The sequence below is a fragment of the Microcaecilia unicolor genome, chromosome 2, assembly GCF_901765095.1.
Source record: "Microcaecilia unicolor chromosome 2, aMicUni1.1, whole genome shotgun sequence".
Lineage (NCBI taxonomy): Eukaryota > Metazoa > Chordata > Amphibia > Gymnophiona > Siphonopidae > Microcaecilia > Microcaecilia unicolor.
In genome coordinates this window covers 13,939,684-13,961,474 of record NC_044032.1, presented here as the reverse complement: position 1 = coordinate 13,961,474, position 21,791 = coordinate 13,939,684, and positions in this window count along the sequence as shown.

Here is a 21,791-nt window from a genome sequence, read left to right as displayed (position 1 = left end):
GCAGATCATCTCTAAATCATTAAGAGTTCTGGGCTGTCGCTTGGCAACTCGCAGCTTCAGCTCCCTCCATAAGTTTTCAATGGGATTAAGGTCTGGTGACTGGCTAGGCCACTCCATGACCCTAATGTGCTTCTTCCTGAGCCACTCCTTTGTTGCCTTGGCTGTATGTTTTGGGTCATTGTCGTGCTGGAAGACCCAGCCACGACCCATTTTTAAGGCCCTGGCGGAGGGAAGGAGGTTGTCACTCAGAATTGTACGGTACATGGCCCCATCCATTCTCCCATTGATGCGGTGAAGTAGTCCTGTGCCCTTAGCAGAGAAACACCCCCAAAACATAACATTTCCACCTCCATGCTTGACAGTGGGGACGGTGTTCTTTGGGTCATAGGCAGCATTTCTCTTCCTCCAAACACGGCGAGTTGAGTTCATGCCAAAGAGCTCAATTTTTGTCTCATCTGACCACAGCACCTTCTCCCAATCACTCTCGGCATCATCCAGGTGTTCACTGGCAAACTTCAGACGGGCCGTCACATGTGCCTTCCGGAGCAGGGGGACCTTGCGGGCACTGCAGGATTGCAATCCGTTATGTCGTAATGTGTTACCAATGGTTTTCGTGGTGACAGTGGTCCCAGCTGCCTTGAGATCATTGACAAGTTCCCCCCTTGTAGTTGTAGGCTGATTTCTAACCTTCCTCATGATCAAGGATACCCCACGAGGTGAGATTTTGCGTGGAGCCCCAGATCTTTGTCGATTGACAGTCATTTTGTACTTCTTCCATTTTCTTACTATGGCACCAACAGTTGTCTCCTTCTCGCCCAGCGTCTTACTGATGGTTTTGTAGCCCATTCCAGCCTTGTGCAGGTGTATGATCTTGTCCCTGACATCCTTAGACAGCTCCTTGCTCTTGGCCATTTTGTAGAGGTTAGAGTCTGACTGATTCACTGAGTCTGTGGACAGGTGTCTTTCATACAGGTGACCATTGCCGACAGCTGTCTGTCATGCAGGTAACGAGTTGATTTGGAGCATCTACCTGGTCTGTAGGGGCCAGATCTCTTACTGGTTGGTGGGGGATCAAATACTTATTTCCCTCTGCAGAATGCAAATAAATTCATATACTTTCCACAATGTGATTTTCCGGATTTAATTTGTGATGTGCTATCTCTCACTGTTATCAATAACCTACCCTTCAATTATGGGCTGCTCATGTCTTTGTCAGTGGGCAAACTTACAAAATCAGCAAGGGATCAAATACTTATTTCCACCACTGTAGACGTCCTTGCGTGAGGGACGTCATTTCATGCACAGCTCCATATATGGATGACCATCCCATATATGGCCCTATCAGCACGTGGACCACGTCGTAAGCATAGACGTCTTTGACGTGCACATGCCTGGTTGTTATGCGTGCGGAACGTGCCTTATATAGATGAGTATGAAGCACCCGACCCTTTTCACATACAGGGCCATGCCTGCGGACAGCTCCATGGATTATGAGCAGGTAGTGGCGGCCATTAAAAATAGATTAGGTCTTACTAGAGACCATTATAGGAGACTTTTTACGGAGACTACTATGGGGAGGGAAGTGCGGCCCCGGGCTTTTGCCCAGAGACTGAAAGACTTAGCCTATAAATGGTTGGAGCCGCAGCAGAAGACTGCAGAATAGGTTGTGGAGGAGATTATAGTGGAACAGTTTTTGTTTGCCATACCCACCCCGGTGCGCGAGTGGCTCATCAAGCAAGGGGTGCGCTCATTGGAAGGGGTGATTCAAGGAGCTGAACTGTATTTTTTTTTTATTTTAATTTTTATCATTTTACATTATCATTTATGCACATACATAAAATCAGAAATACGGAAAAGGGAGAGAATTCAATATTACATCACTCAGGAAATTGAAAAAGAAAAATATTTACTCCTCCTTTTTCCCTAAATTATTAGACCACAACACTGGATCCAAGTTCAAAGAAACATTATTTGAAGAATTATTTAAACTAATAAACAAAGACGGAAGAATTCTCTTTGAGCGCAGCCGATCTCAGCTTTTAATTCAAGGCATGAATCTCTACTCTTTACCAATAATAAATTCCTGAAGCTTCTCAGGCTCAAAGAAAACATAATTCTGAGAGTTGAATCGTACTACGCATCTACAGGGATATTTAAGGAGGAAGGAGCCTCCAATACTAATCAGCCTAGGCTTCAAAGTTAGAAACGCCTTCCTCCTTTTTTGGGTATCCCTGGACAGGTCAGGAAACATTTGAATTTTTGCGCCTAAGAATTCTTCATTTATGTTACGAAAATACAACTTAAAGACATTATTACGGTCTAGCTCGAATGCGAAGGACACTAACAAAGTAGTTCTCTCAGTTATTACTTCAAGTGAATCCTGGAGAAATTCGGTTAAGTTCATTTGTGGGGTTTCCCCCGCAGCCGAACGAATTCCCATTATATATTGAATTTTAGTCATTGGTGGTATATTTTCCTCCGGGATATGTAAAATCTCTTTCAAATACTTCTTAAACATCTCCAATGGGGCAATTAATGGAGATTTTGGAAAGTTCAGTATCCGCAAATTATTCTTACGAAGCTGGTTCTCTAAATGTTCAAATTTCCAATTTTGGATATTTTTTTCTTTGGAAACTAAAGCAGTAAATGTTTTAAAAGTTTGTACCTCACTGTCCAAAGCCTCCATTTTTGTGTCCTGGGCTTCAAGCTTGATCTTGAAATTCTCCTGCAGCGTTTTAATCTCCAACAGTTCCACTTGTGTTGTCTTGGAAATTCTTTCTAGAGTAGAGCTGAACTGTATTTTGAGGCAGGAAGACATCCTACTAACCCCTTTCTTCTTAGTAGCAAAGAGGGTATGGGTCAAGGGGGGAGTACTCATGCCAATACGGGGACCAGGGGGAGAAGGGAGGAGGGTCGTAGGGACCCGGGTCCCAGTCCAGGGGAAAGAAGGTGTTTTAGATGTGGGAAGCCGGGCCATATGCTGAAGGAGTGTAGTGAAAGACTAGGGTTTGCGGGACATATTGGAACAGACCCCGAGGATTTCTTCTTCCTGGAGGTTCAGGTGGGAGGAGTAATAGTTAAGGCACTGTTAGACTCGGGGGCCAATCAGTCTATGATGTCCCGGGCCCTGTGGAATAAGATCCAGAGCACATCTGTGGGGGAAGAGGGAGGACAGTATGGAGGAATGATTCGGATTAGGTGCATACATGGGGCTTCAACCACCTACCCTGTGTTCAGGATCCAACTACAGAGCCCTCTGGGGAGAGGGACGGGTTGCCAGGTCGCAAAAAACTTTCCAGCTCAATCTGTGGCCAAAAGGAGCCCAAAGTTAATATTCATGAGGAATCGTGAATATTCATGAGGAATTCGAGAATATATGTATATACTTTTCAAATTACATTTTTTAGTAGATTAATTTAAGCAAGAACTTAGCTTAAGTATCAAGAAGATCCTGCCAGGAAATGCTGAGGCAAGAGGAACAGGATACCGACTGAGCAAGGAACAGAGCACCTGAAAAAAAAAAATAGAAGCAGAGCACCTGGAAACACAAGCCGCAATGCTGACTGAGGTAGGCCCAGGCCAGGAACAGAACACTGAGGCAGGCCCAGGAACAGGGTACACACTGAGGCCTGCCACAATCTTACTGTTCCTGGAACTGCCCTGGTGTTCCTGCTGATGGCCAGGAATAGAAATAGTAGCAGGAGGAACACCAAGGCATGCCCAGAGGTCCAGGAACAGGACCATCACCGTCCATCACCAAGGCACAGGAACACTGAAACCGAAAGAGAAAAAGAAACAGATTAGGATGGAACAGTTATAACTACACTGAAACAGATGAAAATGGAACTGTCTAACCCAATGGTCAGTCAGGCTACCCACACCCACCCCCTCCAAGCACAGTACTCACCGGGCTCTTACGGTCTGGAAACTCCGCTGCAGGAAGGTGCACAATCGTCATCGTCGGGTATCGCGTCATCCTCCTCCTCCTTCTGGGCCTGGCTTGTAGTCGCATAGATTTCAGACATGAATAAACTCAGCATCCGATCTGTAGGAACAAACTCATTGCAGCATATGCCTTTGCGCTCCATGTAGCTACGAATACGCAACAAGGCTTCCAGAGTGCCTTGTCGCATCCTGTTTCTCAGTTTGGTCTTGATAAGATTCATCTGAGAAAAGGTTCTTTCCACAGCTGCATTGCTGAAAGGCAAAGCCAACATACATAGGGCAAAATTCCCCAGCAGGAGGAAGTCATGATCTCCTGTAGCATCTGTGTGATTTGCTACAGTCACCCAAAACTGCTTGATCTCATTGTCACTGTAGATTGGCCATAACACACTGCTGATCCGCAGCCACTGTTGCTCTAGATCTCCAATACGACCGTTATACAGAGGTAGAAATGACAACTTCGACAGCTGTGGTTTCAGGGCTCCAAGGACAACAGTTGGAGAAAGATCTGACGGAGACTCTAGCAGGTGGACGTTTGACGGTAGCCTCTGACGCATCTCCCTCAGAAGTTCAAATAGGTAATTTCTACTTCTTTAGTGTATTCTGCAGATGCGGGTTCGATTCCAGAGTCATGCAGTGCCAACTGGAATTCAATACCAAAGTTCATCGCTGCCAGCGGTAGATGCTTAGACCTGTCTTCCAAATCATACATCAGAGTCGCTCCCCACGACGTGGATGTGGTCGGTCTCACAAGTCGCAGCAGCGTGGTGCGATACAATGTCATCAGCTCATCGAGCAAACGGACAGGGCTCGCTTTATCAGACTGAAACAGCTTGTTCACTCGGTTGACTTCCTGCAGTATGGGCCTCAAAAATACCAAGTACAGCTTGTTTTCGGGTGTGTTGTACATCTGATACAGCTGGTCAGCAGTGTAGCTCCATGCCTCATCCTTCGCTACCTGGAAGTGAAGCTTCAGTTCGTCATATTGTTCAAGCACACGCTGAACACAAGCGGCTATGGACAGCCAGCGAGTGTCTGACAACCTCAGGATCTTTAGTGGTTCTTCACCAACATTAATGCATTTATATAACTGTTTGTATTTCTGTTGGCGAACAGTACTATAGTAGAACCAGTTATAGGTCTCAGCAACCATGAATTCAATGTTCCTTGGCATCACCATCAGCGCTTGTGAAGAACTCAGCTGAATTGAATGGCAAATACACTTTATATGTACAATGTTGGGGCACAGTTCACGAAACCTTGATATTACTGAATTATTTCTGCCACACATGGTACTACAGCCATCGGTTGCTAAGCCAATGCATTTGCCTATTTGAAGATGATTTGATTGAAGAAAATTGGTTATGGCAGTGAATATTCCTTCGGCAGTACCAGTCTCAAGGGCTAATATTCCTAGAAATACGGTGGTAATACACTTCAAGGAAGTGCTGTAGTAGCGCACCATCACACAAAGCTGTTTCTCTAGGCCGATATCTGTGCTTTCATCGATGATCAAGGAATAAGACGTGTCATTTGTGCACAGGTCCGAAATTAATTCTTGATGGACTGCAGGGCCAAGGACATTCTTGATCAGTGCAGAACATTTCGTGCGGTGTATAGCTATGTCTTTGCCCGAAATGTTCTTGATAACCTCGCCTAGGTGATCGATCGTTGCAATACTGGAATGGCACGCAACGTGTGCCGCCAACTTCAGCTCCGCTGTCTTGGTCGATTTGTCGATAGTGGTAGACTGGCAACCCATATCAAATAATGACCTGGCACTTGAAAATGGCGCTGCATTCCTCTTATGTTTGGCTGTATTGGCATGGTTAAGTAAATCATGATGATGTGCACGTATCTCAGCTTTGCAAAAACGACAATATGCTTTGTTGTCGTCTCCTGGCACACTCCTTATCCAGCATTTTAAGAGTGCCTCTTTCTCCCAGCTCTTGCAGTATTTCTTGGTATACGATGCCCACTTTCCCATTATGATATGAATATGAACGGTCGGGAAGTAGCAAACTATCAGCAGGGACTGTCTTTTTGTCTATGGTCTACAGCGCTGCATATGCCTTGTAGCGCTATAAAAATAAAAAAAAGAGAAGTGCATTTTTACAATATAGCAGCAGCACTGCAAATAGCAATCCACAACATTCTCAAGAAGTGCCGCGGCCCGGGTGCTGTGCCAATTTATGTCCGTCTGTCCATGATGATTTGGCTGGTTTAATAGGGGGGGGGGGGGCACCTAGGCAGCATGTGAATTTTCTTGTCTGTTTTACTGGCCCTTTTATCAGGAGAAAACAAGAAAATCCACATGCTGCCTAGGTGTCTTCCCCCCCCCCCCCCCTATTAAACCAGCCAAATCATCATGGACGGACGCACAAAAATTGGCACAGCACGCAGCACTACCCAAGTTGCAAAGGACTAAATTGCAAAATTCTGTTTTAGTAGTGCTGCGTGCTGTGCCAATTTATGTACGTTCGTCCGTGATGATTTGGCTGGTTTAATAGGGGGGGACACCTAGGTAGCATGTGGATTTTTTAAAATCTGTTTTACTGCCCCTTTTATCAAGAGAAAACAAGAAAATCCACATGCTTCCTAGGTGTCCCCCCCCCCCCCCCCCCCCCATTAAACCAGCCAAATCTAAAAGAAACTTTAAGTGCAATATACTTACAGTTAGTAGCTGGCTGGATGGTGCTCTTTCTCTCTCCACGAGGCTCTGCTGCTCTCCTCCTGATCTCCTGTTCTGCTCTCCTCTCTCTTCCGGGGTCGGGTGGTCGGGGAGTCCTCCTGATCTCCTCTCTTCCGGGTCGGGTCGACGCTCTCTCTCTCTCCACGACCACGAGGCTCTTTGCTCTGCTGCTCTCCTCTCTCCTCCAACAATAGTCTCCACGAGGCTCTCTGCTCTGCTGCTGTCCTCTCTCTTCCGGGATCGGATTCGGGATTCGCTTCGCAGTGAATTCAATAGGCAGCCAAGTCAGCGCGTATAAGAAGGGCCAGAACAAAGGGCTGCTCAGCGAGGCTTTATTGGTGGTTGCCGTGGCAACGCGGGGAAAACTGGCCAATCGGCGGAAGCGAAAACCCGCCCAATCACTGCAACCCGCACGAACGGAAAATCCCCCGCAGTCACGTCCGAAAAGCCGCCCAATTGGGCGGGAATACCGTAACCCTGGCATCTTTGGAGAGGGTGGCTTAATGTGGCGATCCTGCCAAAACTGCCTTTTGACCGCATTTTGGGGAGGGAGTGGGATCTGTTTGTGCGGGGGTTGAGAGGGGTCACAGGGTGGGTGACTACCCGGGCTCAGAAGGCTCGGGGTGAGTCTCGGGATAGGGCTCAGGATGGGGGGAGGATTCGGTAGGTCAGCTCTTCCCTTTCCATGAGGAGATAATAGGAGAACCGGGTAAAGGGAGGAAGGCTAGAGAAACACGGCGGGCGGAGAGGCATAGCCGGACTAGGGCCCTAAGGAGGATGGGGGAAGGAGAGGCTGTGCCATGGAGGCCCCAAGAGGTGGTGGAGAGATTTCCCTCTTTTGGCCAGGAGCAGAGAGATGACCTGGTATTAAAAAAGGCATGGGAACAAGTGGAAGGGGGTCATTCAGGTGGCTTTCCTCCTTTTTCGGGTGGAGGAGGGATTATTGTACCGGGAAATACAGGATCCGGTGGGGGGACCCCTGCGAGGACAGCTGGTAATTCCCAGGGTTTTTAGGAGCCTTATTCTAAAAGGGGCCCATGATCATCCTTTTGCAGGGCATAAGGGCTCCCAGAGTACATTGAAACAGGTGCTAGATCGTTTTTATTGGCCTGGCGTACATAGGGAAGTCCAGAATTATTGCCAAAGTTGCCCCTCCTGTCAGCGGTTGGTGGACTGATACCCTCCCAGGGTACCTATGGTACCATTGCCTATTATTAGGGAACCTATGTGAAGTATGGCTATGGATATTGTGGGGCCCCTCATCAGAACACCTAGGGGTTTTGCGTACATTTTTAGTAGTCATGGATAGGGCCACTAGGTTTCCCTGGGCCTTCCCAATGAGGAATATAAAGGCTACTGGTATAGCGACAGAATTGGTCAAGCTTTTCTGCGAAGTGGGATTCTCACGGGAAATGCTTACGGATCAAGGGTCCAACTTCAAATCTAGACAGTTAAGAGAGCTGTGGGAAGCTTTTAACATACGCCACGTTACCACAGTTGCCTATCATCCCCAGACAAATGGGATGGTAGAGCAATTTAATAAAACCCTTAAGCAGATGTTAAGGAAAGTCTTGAAAGGGCAATATGAGGATTGGGACCAGTTCTTACCCTATGCTTTATATGCATGTAGGGAGAATATCCAAGCATCCCTGGGGCACAAAAGTAAGGAAATTTCAAGTAGGAGATAAAGTGCTCGTCATGGTGGCCTCAGACCCCCATAAGTTTACTTCTCAGTGTAAGGGACCATGCGTGGTAACAGCCAAGGTAGGCCCATGGACATATCGGGTAAGGCATGAGAAAGGTAGGATTCAGACATACCATGTAAATATATTAAAACCTTGGATAGAAAGAGAAGGGTTTGTTGTAGTCCCTGAAGAGGAGTTGGGTCCTCAACTGAATGATGTACAGGAGGGGGGGAACCCGTTATTGGAGGGTCTCTATCCCCTGGGCAGATGCAATGAGTAAGGGAAATGATAGGAGAGTTTCAGGATGTTATCAACCCCCTACCTGGGGAAACCCATTTGGTTTCCCATGATATCATCACTGAGCCTGGTAGGGTTGTAAGGCAGAGGCCCTATAGAACACCCGAATTTAAGAGGAAGGAAATTATAAGGCAGGTACAGGAAATGCTGGACTTAGGTATCATAGAGGAATCGGTTAGTCCCTGGTCCAGTCCGGTGGTGTTGGTACCAAAGATTGATGGGTCCCAGAGTTTTTGTATAGATTTCAGAAGGGTGAATGCCATATCCCGGTTTGATGCCTATCCCATGCCCCGGATAGATGACTTACTTGACAAACTGGGGCGTGCCCAGTATTTAACTATCTTAGATCTTACAAAAGGGTATTGGCAAGTGCCGCTGACAGAGGAGGCTAAGCCCAAAACAGCCTTTGGCACCCCCATAGGGTTATTCCAATTTAGACGAATGCCATTTGGGTTAAATGGGGCGGCGGCGTGCTGCCAACGATTGGCTGATCAGTTGCTGAGGTGGCATTCTGACTACGCAGCCGCGTACATGGATGATATTGCCATTTTTAGTTCAGATTGGGAGTCCCATTTTCCCAAAGTCAAAGCGGTTCTAGAATCCCTCAGGCGGGCAGGCCTAACAGTGAACCCAAAGAAATGCGTGTTTGCTAGTGAAGAGGTAAAATGCTTGGGATACATTGTGGGAGGGGGAGTTATCAAACCCCTAAGGGATAAAGTGCAGGGAGTGCGTGATTTTCTGCTGTCCCACACCAAAAAACAACTGAAGCCCTGTCCCGAATTGCAAACTCCCCAGTAAGTAGCCTGGAGGAAGCAGGGAGTCACAATTATTTGAAGGGGGGGGGGGGGTGTAAGGAGGTTGGAGGGTCTAAGCAGGCCAGGAGGAGGTATAGGGCCAGACTACATTCCCCACAAGGCCCTGAGAGAAGGAATCGGGGGGGGAGGGGGGGTAGGTTCCAAAACCCGGTAGGGACACCACGTGGAAGGGAGGGGGAAAAGGACTGGAAAGAGCAGCTGCTATGGCAGACGAGGGCCAGAAGGGGATGCCGTGATGACAAAGCTCAATTCCCTTGGGTCAGAAATCAGTACAAGATTCCTTCCACCTGGGAGGGGGAGGAGGTCTCTAACCAACAACCTAGCAGGGAAGCAGAGTTAATGGAGTGTTTGGAGGAAGGAGAGTCTGGAGGGCCCAGCACCAGGTTTGGAGGAACCAGTTGACATGGACTGTAATTGTACTCTGGGGCAGAGTTGCAGGGACTGAAGGCAGTGGGTGGTCACAGGAGTCAAGTAGCTGTGTTGTGGGAGGTGTACTGCCATTCTGCAACCACCCAAGCGGAAAGACTTTTAAAAACTGAAACCCAGGCGGTTGGAACTGGGAGAACTTGGATTTAAATGGAAGGTTTTTTGCTTTGTTTTGAAACTGAATGGGACCTTAACCCCTTTGAACTGAGATTTGTGGAGGAGGGGAAATAAACTGCTTTGAACTAAAAGCTGTGTTGTCTGGAAGGACTTTGTTTTTGGACTGCTGAAGTGAGCCTACCACCCCCTGAGGATTTGCTACCGGGATTACAGATATTGGAGTCCTTTGGCAGTTCTGTGACAAACATGTCCTTGTTACTGTATTTATCACTATGAATTTTCCTTATATTTCCCGTACCTGGATGTCCGCAACTACACGCACTGTACTTGCGGAACAACCAGGTACATCAAGAAGTCCAAAGTATAGTTATAAGGACGTCTTTCTCGTAGAACCAGCGAAGGGTGTTGAGTAAATGTTTTATTTAATGAATTACATTTGTACCCCACGCTTTCCCACACACAGCAGGTTCAATGCGGCTTACATAGTAAATAGGGATATCCTTTTGCGGTTCTGGAAGATGGGCATCCTTTTTACTATACTTTGGGCGTCCCTGGTTTGGGCGTTTTGCACTGCGATAATGGAATGTCTAAGGACGTCCATACTGTTTTTTCGATTATACCTACCAGATTTTGGCTGACTTCGCGAGGGTGTCATACTTGAACGACCTTCCGAAAATGCCCCTCCGTGCCACCATCATAGCACCAATAACCATCCTCTTTCAACCCTATAGCATAAAGAGCAGTATGTAAAATGTAAAGGATGTTGGTCCTTATCTTAAGGTGCTGTGGTGATCTGCATACAAAAGGTGTAGTTTCTTATTGGCAACAGTCCAGGGCGTGTAATGCTTTTTCTGATGCGTGTTGAATCAGTGCAAAAACTCCAGAAGATCCAAAAGGATCAAAATTCAAAATGTTCCTAAAAGCTCAATTTCAGCATTTGAGTGCACAGTTCATATTTTCAGCAAACTTTATCCCCTACTTCTGTTATATCATGCCTAAAGTCCATAATTACAAACAATAGACCAAATATTTCAATGTAACTTCACTGTAAGGCTAACCTGAGGGTAGAGCTGCAATTCCCATCGGGCCCCAACAAAACGTCAGTGCTTGCGCAGTGGCTCTATATATACGTCATAAAATAGTCCAAAAATGCGGGAAACTTCTTAACAGGGTTGTCCACGCAATTTCCCTGTTTAAACCACAAGGGGTCACTGTGTTCCATTTGAAAATATATTGTTCCTTTCGCAGCAGAGCCATCTAAACATCACCACCATGCAAAAGAATGACACGGGTCAAAACAACAAATTTTAACTCTCATTCGTTATGCTTCAACTCCTCCCAGTGTGCCACTAGAGGAGCTTCTTTCTTCCAAGTCTTTAAATTGCTGAGATGTTCAGTGATCCTCTGTTTTATGCATCTTTTAGTGTGGCCAATGTACCATTTGTAATTTAAATGGTCTCTCAGTTACAGGATGAGGTACAGAATCAGTAGTAGTAGTAGTCTGCCAAGCATACTTGCAGTATACATATTGGTTGCAGATAGAGTGACCCTTAATGTGCAGTTGATCCATCATGTGACTGGTCCCAGAAGATGACAATATCTTTCCCAGGTTATGCGCCCTAGTATAGGCAAACCTGGGGGGCGGAGAGGAAACACCAGTGTTTTCTGATGATATTTCTAATTGCTGTATTTTGACAAGAGAATGCAAGTAAACTGGTCATCCCCTTTCTCAATTTTTGGTGTTGGCTTTAATGGCCATTGTCGTTAATGGCCATTGTCGATTGACATTAAGTCTTATGTGCTCTCCTAATGACTTTATTAGGGTAACCCTGCATTGAAATCTTTTTTATTTTTTTTATTTTTATAAATTTATATTCTTTACAAGCATTACAACTTGAACAGGAAAAATCAGACAAGCATAATATTAAAAGGCAAATCTGAAAAAGGTATTATTTATACATCTTATATTAGACCACCTTAGTGAGGGTAGGGAGCCGTTATAAACTCAGGAGATGAGGTTTAAACATAAATTTTATATGTATAAGAAAAGGTTTAACATATTATCCACCAAAATATATATAATATTCCTCTTTCATAGGTCATGATCATGTTGTTCCTATAGGTCTCAAGACTTTTTTTAATCAATAAACTGTCTTAAGTGCTCTGGCATAAGAAAAACATACTTTGTTCTCATAAATTTAATATTATATTTACAGGGGTAATTTAAGTTAATGCTCCAAGAGCTATAGTCTCAGTCCTTAATGCCAAAAAAGCTTTTCTTCTCTCTTGTGCTTGCTTAGTGACGTCAGGAAAGACCCATATTTTTCCTCCATAAAATAATGTTTGCAAAATTTTTAAAGCTAGTTTTCTCACAGATTCTTTCTTGATCTTGTTGAAAAATAAATGAAACAAGTAAAGTTTGTCTCTCAGTTACTGATGTTAAAGATGTTTCAAGAATATCTGAAATGTTTAACTCTCCTTGTATTTGTGGTAAAGTCTGTAAGTTCTCTTTATTTTCTTTTGTAGGCAAATAGTATATCTTGTTCAACGGGGGAATTGTTTCAGGGGAAATTTTTAAATTCTCAATCAGGTAGCATTTAAATATTTCAAGAGGAGTATATACAGGCGTTAGAGGAAAATTAAGTAAACGGAGATTCAACCTTCGGTTGTAATTCTCAAATTGTTCGATTTTACGATGTAATAAAGTGTTATTCTTTATCAGTTGTACTGAGGTTTCTTTGATTTTATCCACTTCTAAATTCATGGAGCCTACTTTTTTCATTTACTTCAGTTTTCATCGTTACAAATGCTGTAGACAAATTTTGAACAGTACTCACTAGCGTCTGTATTCGGCCCACAGAATTCATCATGGTCTGATCCAGATGCTGGAGTTTATCCCAAATGGACTCCAGCGTAACCGCCGTAATAATGGGCTTTGCTGTTGAGAGTCCTGTCGAAAGAACCAAAGTTCTTTGGAACTCAGCTGCAACCTCAACCCTGGGTCCCCGACGCGGTGTACCGCCTTCCTCTACATGGGCGGAAGTTCTGCCCCGATGGTCAAGTTCCACTGGATGCGGCGGTGGGAAAAGAGTCGGGGGGGACAAAGTTATGTCTAGTCCCAGGGTCTCGGCTTTTCCTTTAGCCAGAGGCACAGCGGGAATCTCTCCGACTTCAGGTATGGTGAATTGCCTCGTGGAAAATCTTTCTATGCTTTGTTGCGTGGGCGATGAAGTTCTGGTCGATGGGGTCCCGACCTTCACAGAACCTTTTCTTTCCGTATGAGGCATAATGTTTTGAAGAAAAAAGCAGAATATGCATTCAAAATGCAACAAGCTCAGAAAGGTCGTTCACGAGGATCTCAAGGTGCCGCTACCTTGATCCGCCCCCTGCCGTCCCATTGAAATCTTTTAAATAAATTGCTACAATACACAAATATCAAACTAATTTGTTACCACTTAATTTACTGTGTTACAAAAATATTTATTCATAACCCCCTTCATACAAACACATCAAATCTCACGTTTTCTTCAACATTTCATCCAGTCCAAGCTCAGTTGGTTCTCCTTATTGTTGTTCAAAGTCAAATGAAATGCAACAAGATATCAAAGTTTGCTACTTGGAGATCATTCAGCCATAACTAGTGCTCCATATATTGTCCAAAGTCCAGATTGACTCAATCCATCAAACAAGATTATTAGGATGAAAGTGCAATGCTCCAAGATGTAATATCAGTGCATTACCATTGAATATACCACTCCTTCCATTGTTAAATCCAAAAAACTTCCATGGAGATCATCTGATGTTTATTGATTTCCTCCTACATCATTACTCCAAACAGGTCTCGGTCTCAACACTGGCCGTGTTTCCTTTTTACTTCATCAGGAGCCTTACACAAACAACATCCCACATTAGTCTCATACTTCTACATTCATCCTAACATTATTTAAACGTCTGGTGCACCAAGGACTACTTCCGTATCTGGTACAACAGGCTACACAAATCACATGGCTTCTCACCACACTTCCTCACTCTTTTATGTTGCTATTAATAGAGGCCAATCTACTTCCTTATTCATACCATGTGGTTCCACAGTCTTCCAATTATAAATCATACGTTGTTCTCTACGAACTAATTCCCTCTCAGGGTTTCCCACTTCACCTTGCAGCTGAAACAAAACTACAAACTTTAAATCATCAATCGTATGATTCAATTGTAGCCAGTGACTAACAAGCGGAGTCTCCACTTTATTCAACCTGATATTACTTAGATGTTGAGCTACACGCATCTTAATTCTACGTGTAGTTTCGCCAATATACCACAATTGGCAAGGGCAGCATATACCATAAATTACATTCTGGGTATTGCAATCTGTCCTAGTCCTTAAATAAATCGCTGGCGCAGGCATCGAACATCACTTGTGACCCACATAATTTTCTCAGTCTTAACTGTCCTGTTGAAATTTATTTATTTAACATATCTATACCCCACATTTTCCCACTAGTTGCAGGCTCAATATGGCTTGCATAGTACCATCGGGCTTATTACAGTTCATTAAGATACAATTAATGTAATAATAGGATAGGATCATATAGATAACGTATTAAACAACAAGGTAATAAAGGATAATAGAAGGTCAATAATGACCAGGAGAAGGGGAGTAAGCCGCCTTGAACAGGGAGGTCTTCAGAAGTTTTCTAAAGTTGAGATAGTTCTGAGTTGACTTTAAAATTTTGGGCAGTGCATTCCAAAGCTGTGTGGCTATGAAGGAGAAGCTGAATGCGTAGATAGATTTGTATTTGAGGCCGTTGCAATCTGGATAATGTAGGTTAAGATAGGAATGGGAAAAACTGGAGCTATTTCTGGGAGGTAGATCTATTAGATTTAACACGTATCCAGGGACTTCTCCGTAAATTTTATTTATTTATTTATTGCATTTGTACCCCACATTATCCCACCTATTTGCAGGCTCAATGTGAATCAAGGTACAAACCTTAAAATGGGAAGCCAGTGTAATTTTTTGCGAAGGGGTTTGGCAGATTCAAATTTTGCTTTGCCAAAGATCAATCTCGCTGCTGTGTTCTGGGTGGTCTGAAGTTTCTTAATTAGTTGTACTTTATAGCTTACATAGATTCCGTTGCAGTAATCCAAATGGCTTAATACCAATGATTGACCCAAGTTGCAAGAAACATCTCGGGGGAAAAAAAGGTTTTAAACGTTTAAGATTCCACATTGAGTAAAACATTTTCTTTGTGGTGCAATTCACTTGGGTTTCCAATGTCAGGTTCCGATCAGTTGTGACACCAACCAGCTTATAATCGAAAGACAAAAACGCCTATATTGCGACCTAAATCGGGAGATAGACGTTTATCTCCCAAAAACGATTAAATCAATATAATGGAAACAAAAGTTTCAGTCAGTGCGTCCATGTCGCTCCTACGTTCACTTAAAAACGCCCAAATAAGGGGCGTGTTAGGGGCGGTGATACGACGTGGTCGTGTACAACGTATAACGGATAGCGAAATGAAATGGCTCTGGTTGGGCGGGAACACGGGCGTAATATGTTGGACCCGAAATAAAAGCGACCAGAGCAAGGGGGAAATCGTCTTTAGACCCATTAGCGATTGTGTGTAGTTGGAGAGTGGCGAGATCGTTGGTGGAAGAGCTGAATTGGTGGTTGCAGAGAGAAAGCCGAGCGTGTTGAGTACCTGTTACGTTCGTCTGTGTGCCCTGCCTCTTTTGTGTCTTACCCTTTCCCTACTCCTACTCCTTTGCTCCATCGCCCCTTCCCCTCCCCATTCACTGTTCCCACGTGTATACTCTATTCCCTGACCTCCATTTGTCTCTGTGTTCTTGTACTGTTTGGCGAGTGAGTGGCCAGAGGGCATGGTGGGTGGAAGTGAGAGATCTGTGTGTGTTGGTGTTTGACTACTAATACTTGCACTGGTGGTGGGGATATGGATGCAGTTAATGCACTTGTGGCATGCATGCTACAGGAAGAGGCCACCCACCGCAGGAGGTATTCACGGCCCCGAGTGTTTAGGTCCCGCACCACCTTCCTACAACTCACTGACCAGCAGTGTCTAACAAGGTTCAGGTTTGATAGGGCCACCATTCTTCAGCTGTGTGAGCAGCTGAAACCCCTCCTTCAGCCCCAGACACGTAGGAATAACCCCATCCCTGCCCACCTCAAAATCACTTCCTCTCTCTCTGTCCTGGCCACTGGGAGTTTTCAATCAGTATTAGCTGCTAACACAGGGCTCACCCAGGTTTCTATTTCACACTGTCTCACCCAGTTCCTGGATGCCTTTCTAACTCACACCTCACACTACATCACTTTCCCCACCACCCCCCAGGCCCTGCACAACAACATGGCTGCCTTCTATGCTCTTGCTAGATTCCCCTCGGTCATCGGTGTGATAGACTGCACACACGTAGCCCTCAGACCCCCCCGGACACATGAAGCCACCTACATAAATAGGAAGGCATTTCATTCTATGAACATGCAAGTTGTATGTGATGCCCAGGGGGAGATATTAGACGTGTGTGGCAGGTACCCCGGGTCCACTCACGATGCCTACATCCTACAGCACTTGGGCATCTTCCGCAGGTTTGAGCGAGGGGAGTTCATTGGTGGATGGGTACTAGGTAAGTGCAACATGCATGTACCCATACTATACCTCCTCCACTGGCCAACCCTCCGCCCTGGCTTCCTCCACCTCACTCCACAACCCACTATCCAAATCCCCCCCTCCCCCCCCGTATCTGTTCCAAGCAATACACACTCATCTATTTCATTCTGCTTTTCTCCAAAGGTGACCAAGGCTACCCGCAGAGGACATGGCCCATGACCCCCCTGATCTACCCACAACTAGGGGCAGAAGAAACCTACAACAGTAGACATCGCAGCACCTGGGGGATCATTGAACGGACCTTTGGTTTGTTGAAAAACCGGTTCCGCTGTCTGGACCGGTCTGGAGGAGAGCTGCTCTACAGTCCAGAAAAGGTGGCCAAGATCTTTGTGGTGTGCTGCATGTTGCACAATTTGGCCCAGCGCAGAGGACAGCCTCTCCCAGAGGAGCCACAGCCACCACCAGAAGAGGCCCCTGATGAGCAGGAAGAGGAGCCCCATCCACCCCCAGCCCACAGAGCAGAGCTCAATGCTTACCAGCTTGGCGTAAAAGCAAGACAAAGACTCATTGAAACAAGTTTTCGGTGAAAGTAATTGCACATTTATTTATATTAATTGCATGTGTTCCTGTGTTCACCCCCACCACCCCCCCTCCCACCAACCCTCACCCTACAGCATGTGCCATCACTTTCCCCTTCCCTTCCCTCGTCCCCTCCCACCCCTCCCACGGCCTTCCTTTGCAGCTGGTGCTGCACGGGAAGTCTGTTCACACTCTTCTGAGGTGCTGCTCCCACTGTCCTCTGTATCCCCACAACAGCCTGCGGCTTCGGCTGCGCTGTGGAAATCCGGCCACCTTGTTGGCTGTAGGCTGGCCGCAGGACCCAGAATGGGAGCTGGATTGGTGGGTGCTGCAGGAGTGGGTGCGGAGGTGGACGATCGCAACACCCACCTCTTGGCTGGTGGTCAGTGGAGGAGGAAGTGGATGGCAGGCCCTGCTCCAGCAGCACGGCTGGAGTAGGTGCTGTGACCTGAGGGCGCAGGCGTTCGATGCTCTGCTCCAGCCGTTTGAGTTGCTGGAGCACCTCCTGGTGGGCTAAGTGTTGTGCCTCCAGTGCTTGCCGCTGCAGGTCTAGTTTCTGCTGCCGGTACTCCTCCAAGCGCACGTTGTGGCATAGCAACTCTGTGGCCAGCCGCAGGAGTTGCCTCCTTTGGCTGGATGGCCTCTGGCCTCTGGCCCTCTATGTGCGGCCTCTGTTGGTGGTGCTGGTGGAGGATGAGCCTCTACTGCAGGTTCTGGAGGCAGAGGCTGGACTGGTGCAGGTGGTGGAGGCAGAGGCTGGACTGCTGGTGCTGCAGGGGGTGGAGGCAGAGGCTGGACTACTGGTGCTGCAGGGGGTGGAGGCAGAGGCTGGACTGCTGCTACAGGCGGTGGAGGTTGAGGCAGTCCTGCTGGTGTAGGGCGTTGGCCTTGCAGGCCACTAGGGCCAGCCTCCTCTGAGTCATCACCTGTATAGCACAAGAGTGAGGAACTGTGTTAGTGCAAATAACCCACTTTTGTCTGTCAGCATTCATATACATTGGCATGTCCCCCAATCTGATGACCCAGCAAAGAGATGGTGAGGAGGAATGGAATTGACACCGGTGCGAAAGAGAGAGCCCCACAGGCAGCTGGGTAGAGGTGGTGGACGATCAGCCAAGAGAAGGACACCGCTCACAACTTTGTGGACAAGCTGTTTGTTGTATAATTGTTAAATTGAAGAACATTTCAGCATGTGTTGTGTTACTACTGACTTGCTAGACTGCGTAGAACTGCTTTATGACCCCCATTACAGGCTCCTTCAGTTGAATGCATGTGGCCCACACTCACTAGAGCACAGAGGTGACAGAAGGAAATAGGCACAGTTTGGTGATGGGAAAATAGGAGGGAATAGGCACAGTTTGGTGATGGGGAAAATAGGAGGGAGTAGTAGGGAAGGAAGGCCCCCAAAGTTGTGCCACAGTAGTAACCTACACACACCCATAGGAGCCAACTGTAAAGTATTATTGGGGGTGCTAAGCCCAGTGCATAAAACTCCTCCCTGGACAGCTACAGGATCTTTCCTCAATATTGGGGGTGCTCAAACACCCACAGCACCCACCGAGTCTGCTCCTAGAACACACATGAACACAACCACTACTCAAATAGAGTTTACAATTAAATTAAGATGCGCACACAGGACAAGTAAGAGGAAAGCCAATGACAACGGTAGGTATAGGGAGTAAGGGTACAGAGCAAGTGAGTAGGGGTTAGCAGGTCACAACACCATCATAAAGGTGGCCTGTTATTGTACATAAAGACAGCCAGAGACACTCCCCCCCACTCCTCACCTCCCTCCCCCTGGCCCCAACTTCTATAACACAAGTGTACTGCAGCACAACAGATACCCCAACTTCATAATGAAAAACCTACCTGAGTCCTCAGGCTGGGCCGAGGTGTCAAGGGAGCCAATCCCGTGGATGCCCTCCTGGGGTAGGAGGGAGTGAACCATCAGCTCCATGGGGGTGAGGTTGGCTGTGTCATGTCCTGTGGGATTCGCCCCCACCTTCCTCCTGACATCCCTCCTCAGCTTCCGCCACTTTCTCTTACAGTCCTCCACGTCTCTCCCACAATGGTACACAGCATTCAGGCTGTCATGTACTGTCTCCCATTCCCGCTGCTTGGTGGTTGTAGCCAGCCTCTGCCCTGTGGGAGCAAACAGATTTTCATCGCGCCTCACACCACCCCAGCTGACAGGCTCCGGTAGCTACAAGAATGCAAGCCCAACCTCCGGAAGCTCCTGATCGCCCCCGGGGAGGAAGATGATGGTTTTTTTTGTTTGCTTTATGTTATTTTATTTTCAATGTAGCCCCTCCAGAACTTCAGCCCCGAGATGGAATCCCTTCTTTAGTGGATCTCGGATGAAAACTCCGATAATACAGAATAGTGTTCGCATCAGTAGGCTTGCGGAATACCGTGGTATTAAATCTACCATCCCTAAGGCTTATATGTACATCCAGATAGGTTAGTCATAGTTCCTGCTTCAGAGGACTCAAAGGTGATATTGCCATCACATGAATTAAGATATTGGAGGAACTGATCTAGCAGTTCCCTATAACCACTCCATAAGATGATCACGTCATCTATAAATCTTTTCCAGAGGACAACGTGTGGCAGAAACTGTTCTTCAAAGTCAGCCATGTAGAGGCATGCAATTGTTGGTGCCACCGTTGCTCCCATGGTGACTCCCTGGGTTTGTAAGTAAAAAAGATCCTTCAAATTGGAAAAAGTTTTGATGAACTACTACTTTCATCATGTAGTTAAGTAAATTAATTTTATCCATAGAAATGTCTAGTTGATTTAGGTGATGATCTACTAGACTACATGCCGCATGTTGAGGGATTTTAGTATACAGGGAAACCACATCCAGAGATAGTAGTAATATTGGCTTATTGTCAATATCTGTAGAAGATGAGCAGAATCCCGCAGATAGGAGGGTGTCTGGGTCACACAGGGTTGTAGGTAGAAATCAAGGTACTGCGAAAGAGGTTCATTCAGAGAGTTTCTCCCAGATACTATAGGTCTACCCGGGGACTGCACAAGAGACTTGTGAATTTTAGGCAAAAAGTAAACAAATATTGGTATTCTTTGTTGGTAATAGTTTCTGCATGAACTGCAGAAATCAAATGTGCCTGAAGATCCTCCTGAAAAGCCTATCCCAGGTTGTATTCAAGTGCTCTGTAGAACTCTTCATCGTGCAATTGACGATTAGCCTCATTCCGATAGTCAATTATGTTCTGTATAACCACGCTACCTCCTTTATCTGCTCGATGGATAATTATGTCCCTATCCTTTTTCAGGTCGTCTAATGCCATTCTGTGGGCTTTGGATAAATTTGAGGGTACATAATTCAAGTGTTTTTCCATAGTCTCTAAATCTCTCAGGACCCACCACTAGAAAGTCTCCAGCACGGGATCCGGGGGCCCAGGGGATAAACAGATGGATGGCAACTGGTGAGTTGACAAAAAGGTACGGAAATTTTCTTCAGTGGATGTTTGATCTTGCTGATCAAAATGCAATTTTAGTCGTAATTTGCGAAAAAATCTATAAAGAAAGTGACGATTAGCAAAAGCGTTATACCACCCCGTAGGAACAAATGATAGCCCAAACTGTAATAATTCCATTTGTTGTGGAGATAGGATTTTTGAAGACAAGTTGTAAATTATTCTTTTTGACCACGTGCTTGCCGTCTGCTCCTGTTTGATTCGGGCTGGGGTTGAAGTGTCACTGGTTGGCTGGCTATTGGTTGGCTGGCTATTGCTCCTTGTGATAAAAAAAACTTTCGGCTGATGCGTTGTCACATACCGATATTCCACGTCATGGTATTGGTCGGAAGTACTGGACCTGCTTCTCTTGCAGTGGTGTTGAAACCCTCAACTCCCGAAGAGTCACTGGATGTATTGACAAATCCGATTTTCTTCATTTTGTCATACCTTTTGGACCTTCTGTTGGCATCCATCCAAGGGTAAACATATCCCCTTGTATAGTCCGCTTCATGCAACCCTCTAAGTATTTGTTGTACATGACAATATTCTATTAGCATCTTCATATGGTATTCAGTCCGAATTATTAACTTATGTGTACGTGCTATTTCAGACCAATACAGTCCCAGGCGTTCTTCCCCAGATGAGAACTGTCTCTCCCTGGCCAGCAGTTCTTGGATGCGTTCTGTTGGCAAACCCGATTTTGTGCTCAACCTCATAGCCATTAAAACCCTCCATATTGAAAATCTCAAACAAACACTGGGTTAATTCTGTGATCGTTTTCTACAGGTATGAGACTACAAATACTCCATAAACCTCAATAATAAAGAACAAGAATAAAAAATGAAAATACAAAAATATGGACACAGAAAAATAAACTAAATATCCAAAATAATATGTTATATAAAGTGTAAAGGGTGCTCTGTTTTTGTAGCGCATTACACAGACCAAGGTCTCATGTGACTGTAATGCCACATGTCACCATCATAGCACCAATAACCATCCTCTTTCAACCCTATAGCATAAAGAGCAGTATGTAAAATGTAAAGGATGTTGGTCCTTATCTTAAGGTGCTGTGGTGATCTGCATACAAAAGGTGTAGTTTCTTATTGGCAACAGTCCAGGGT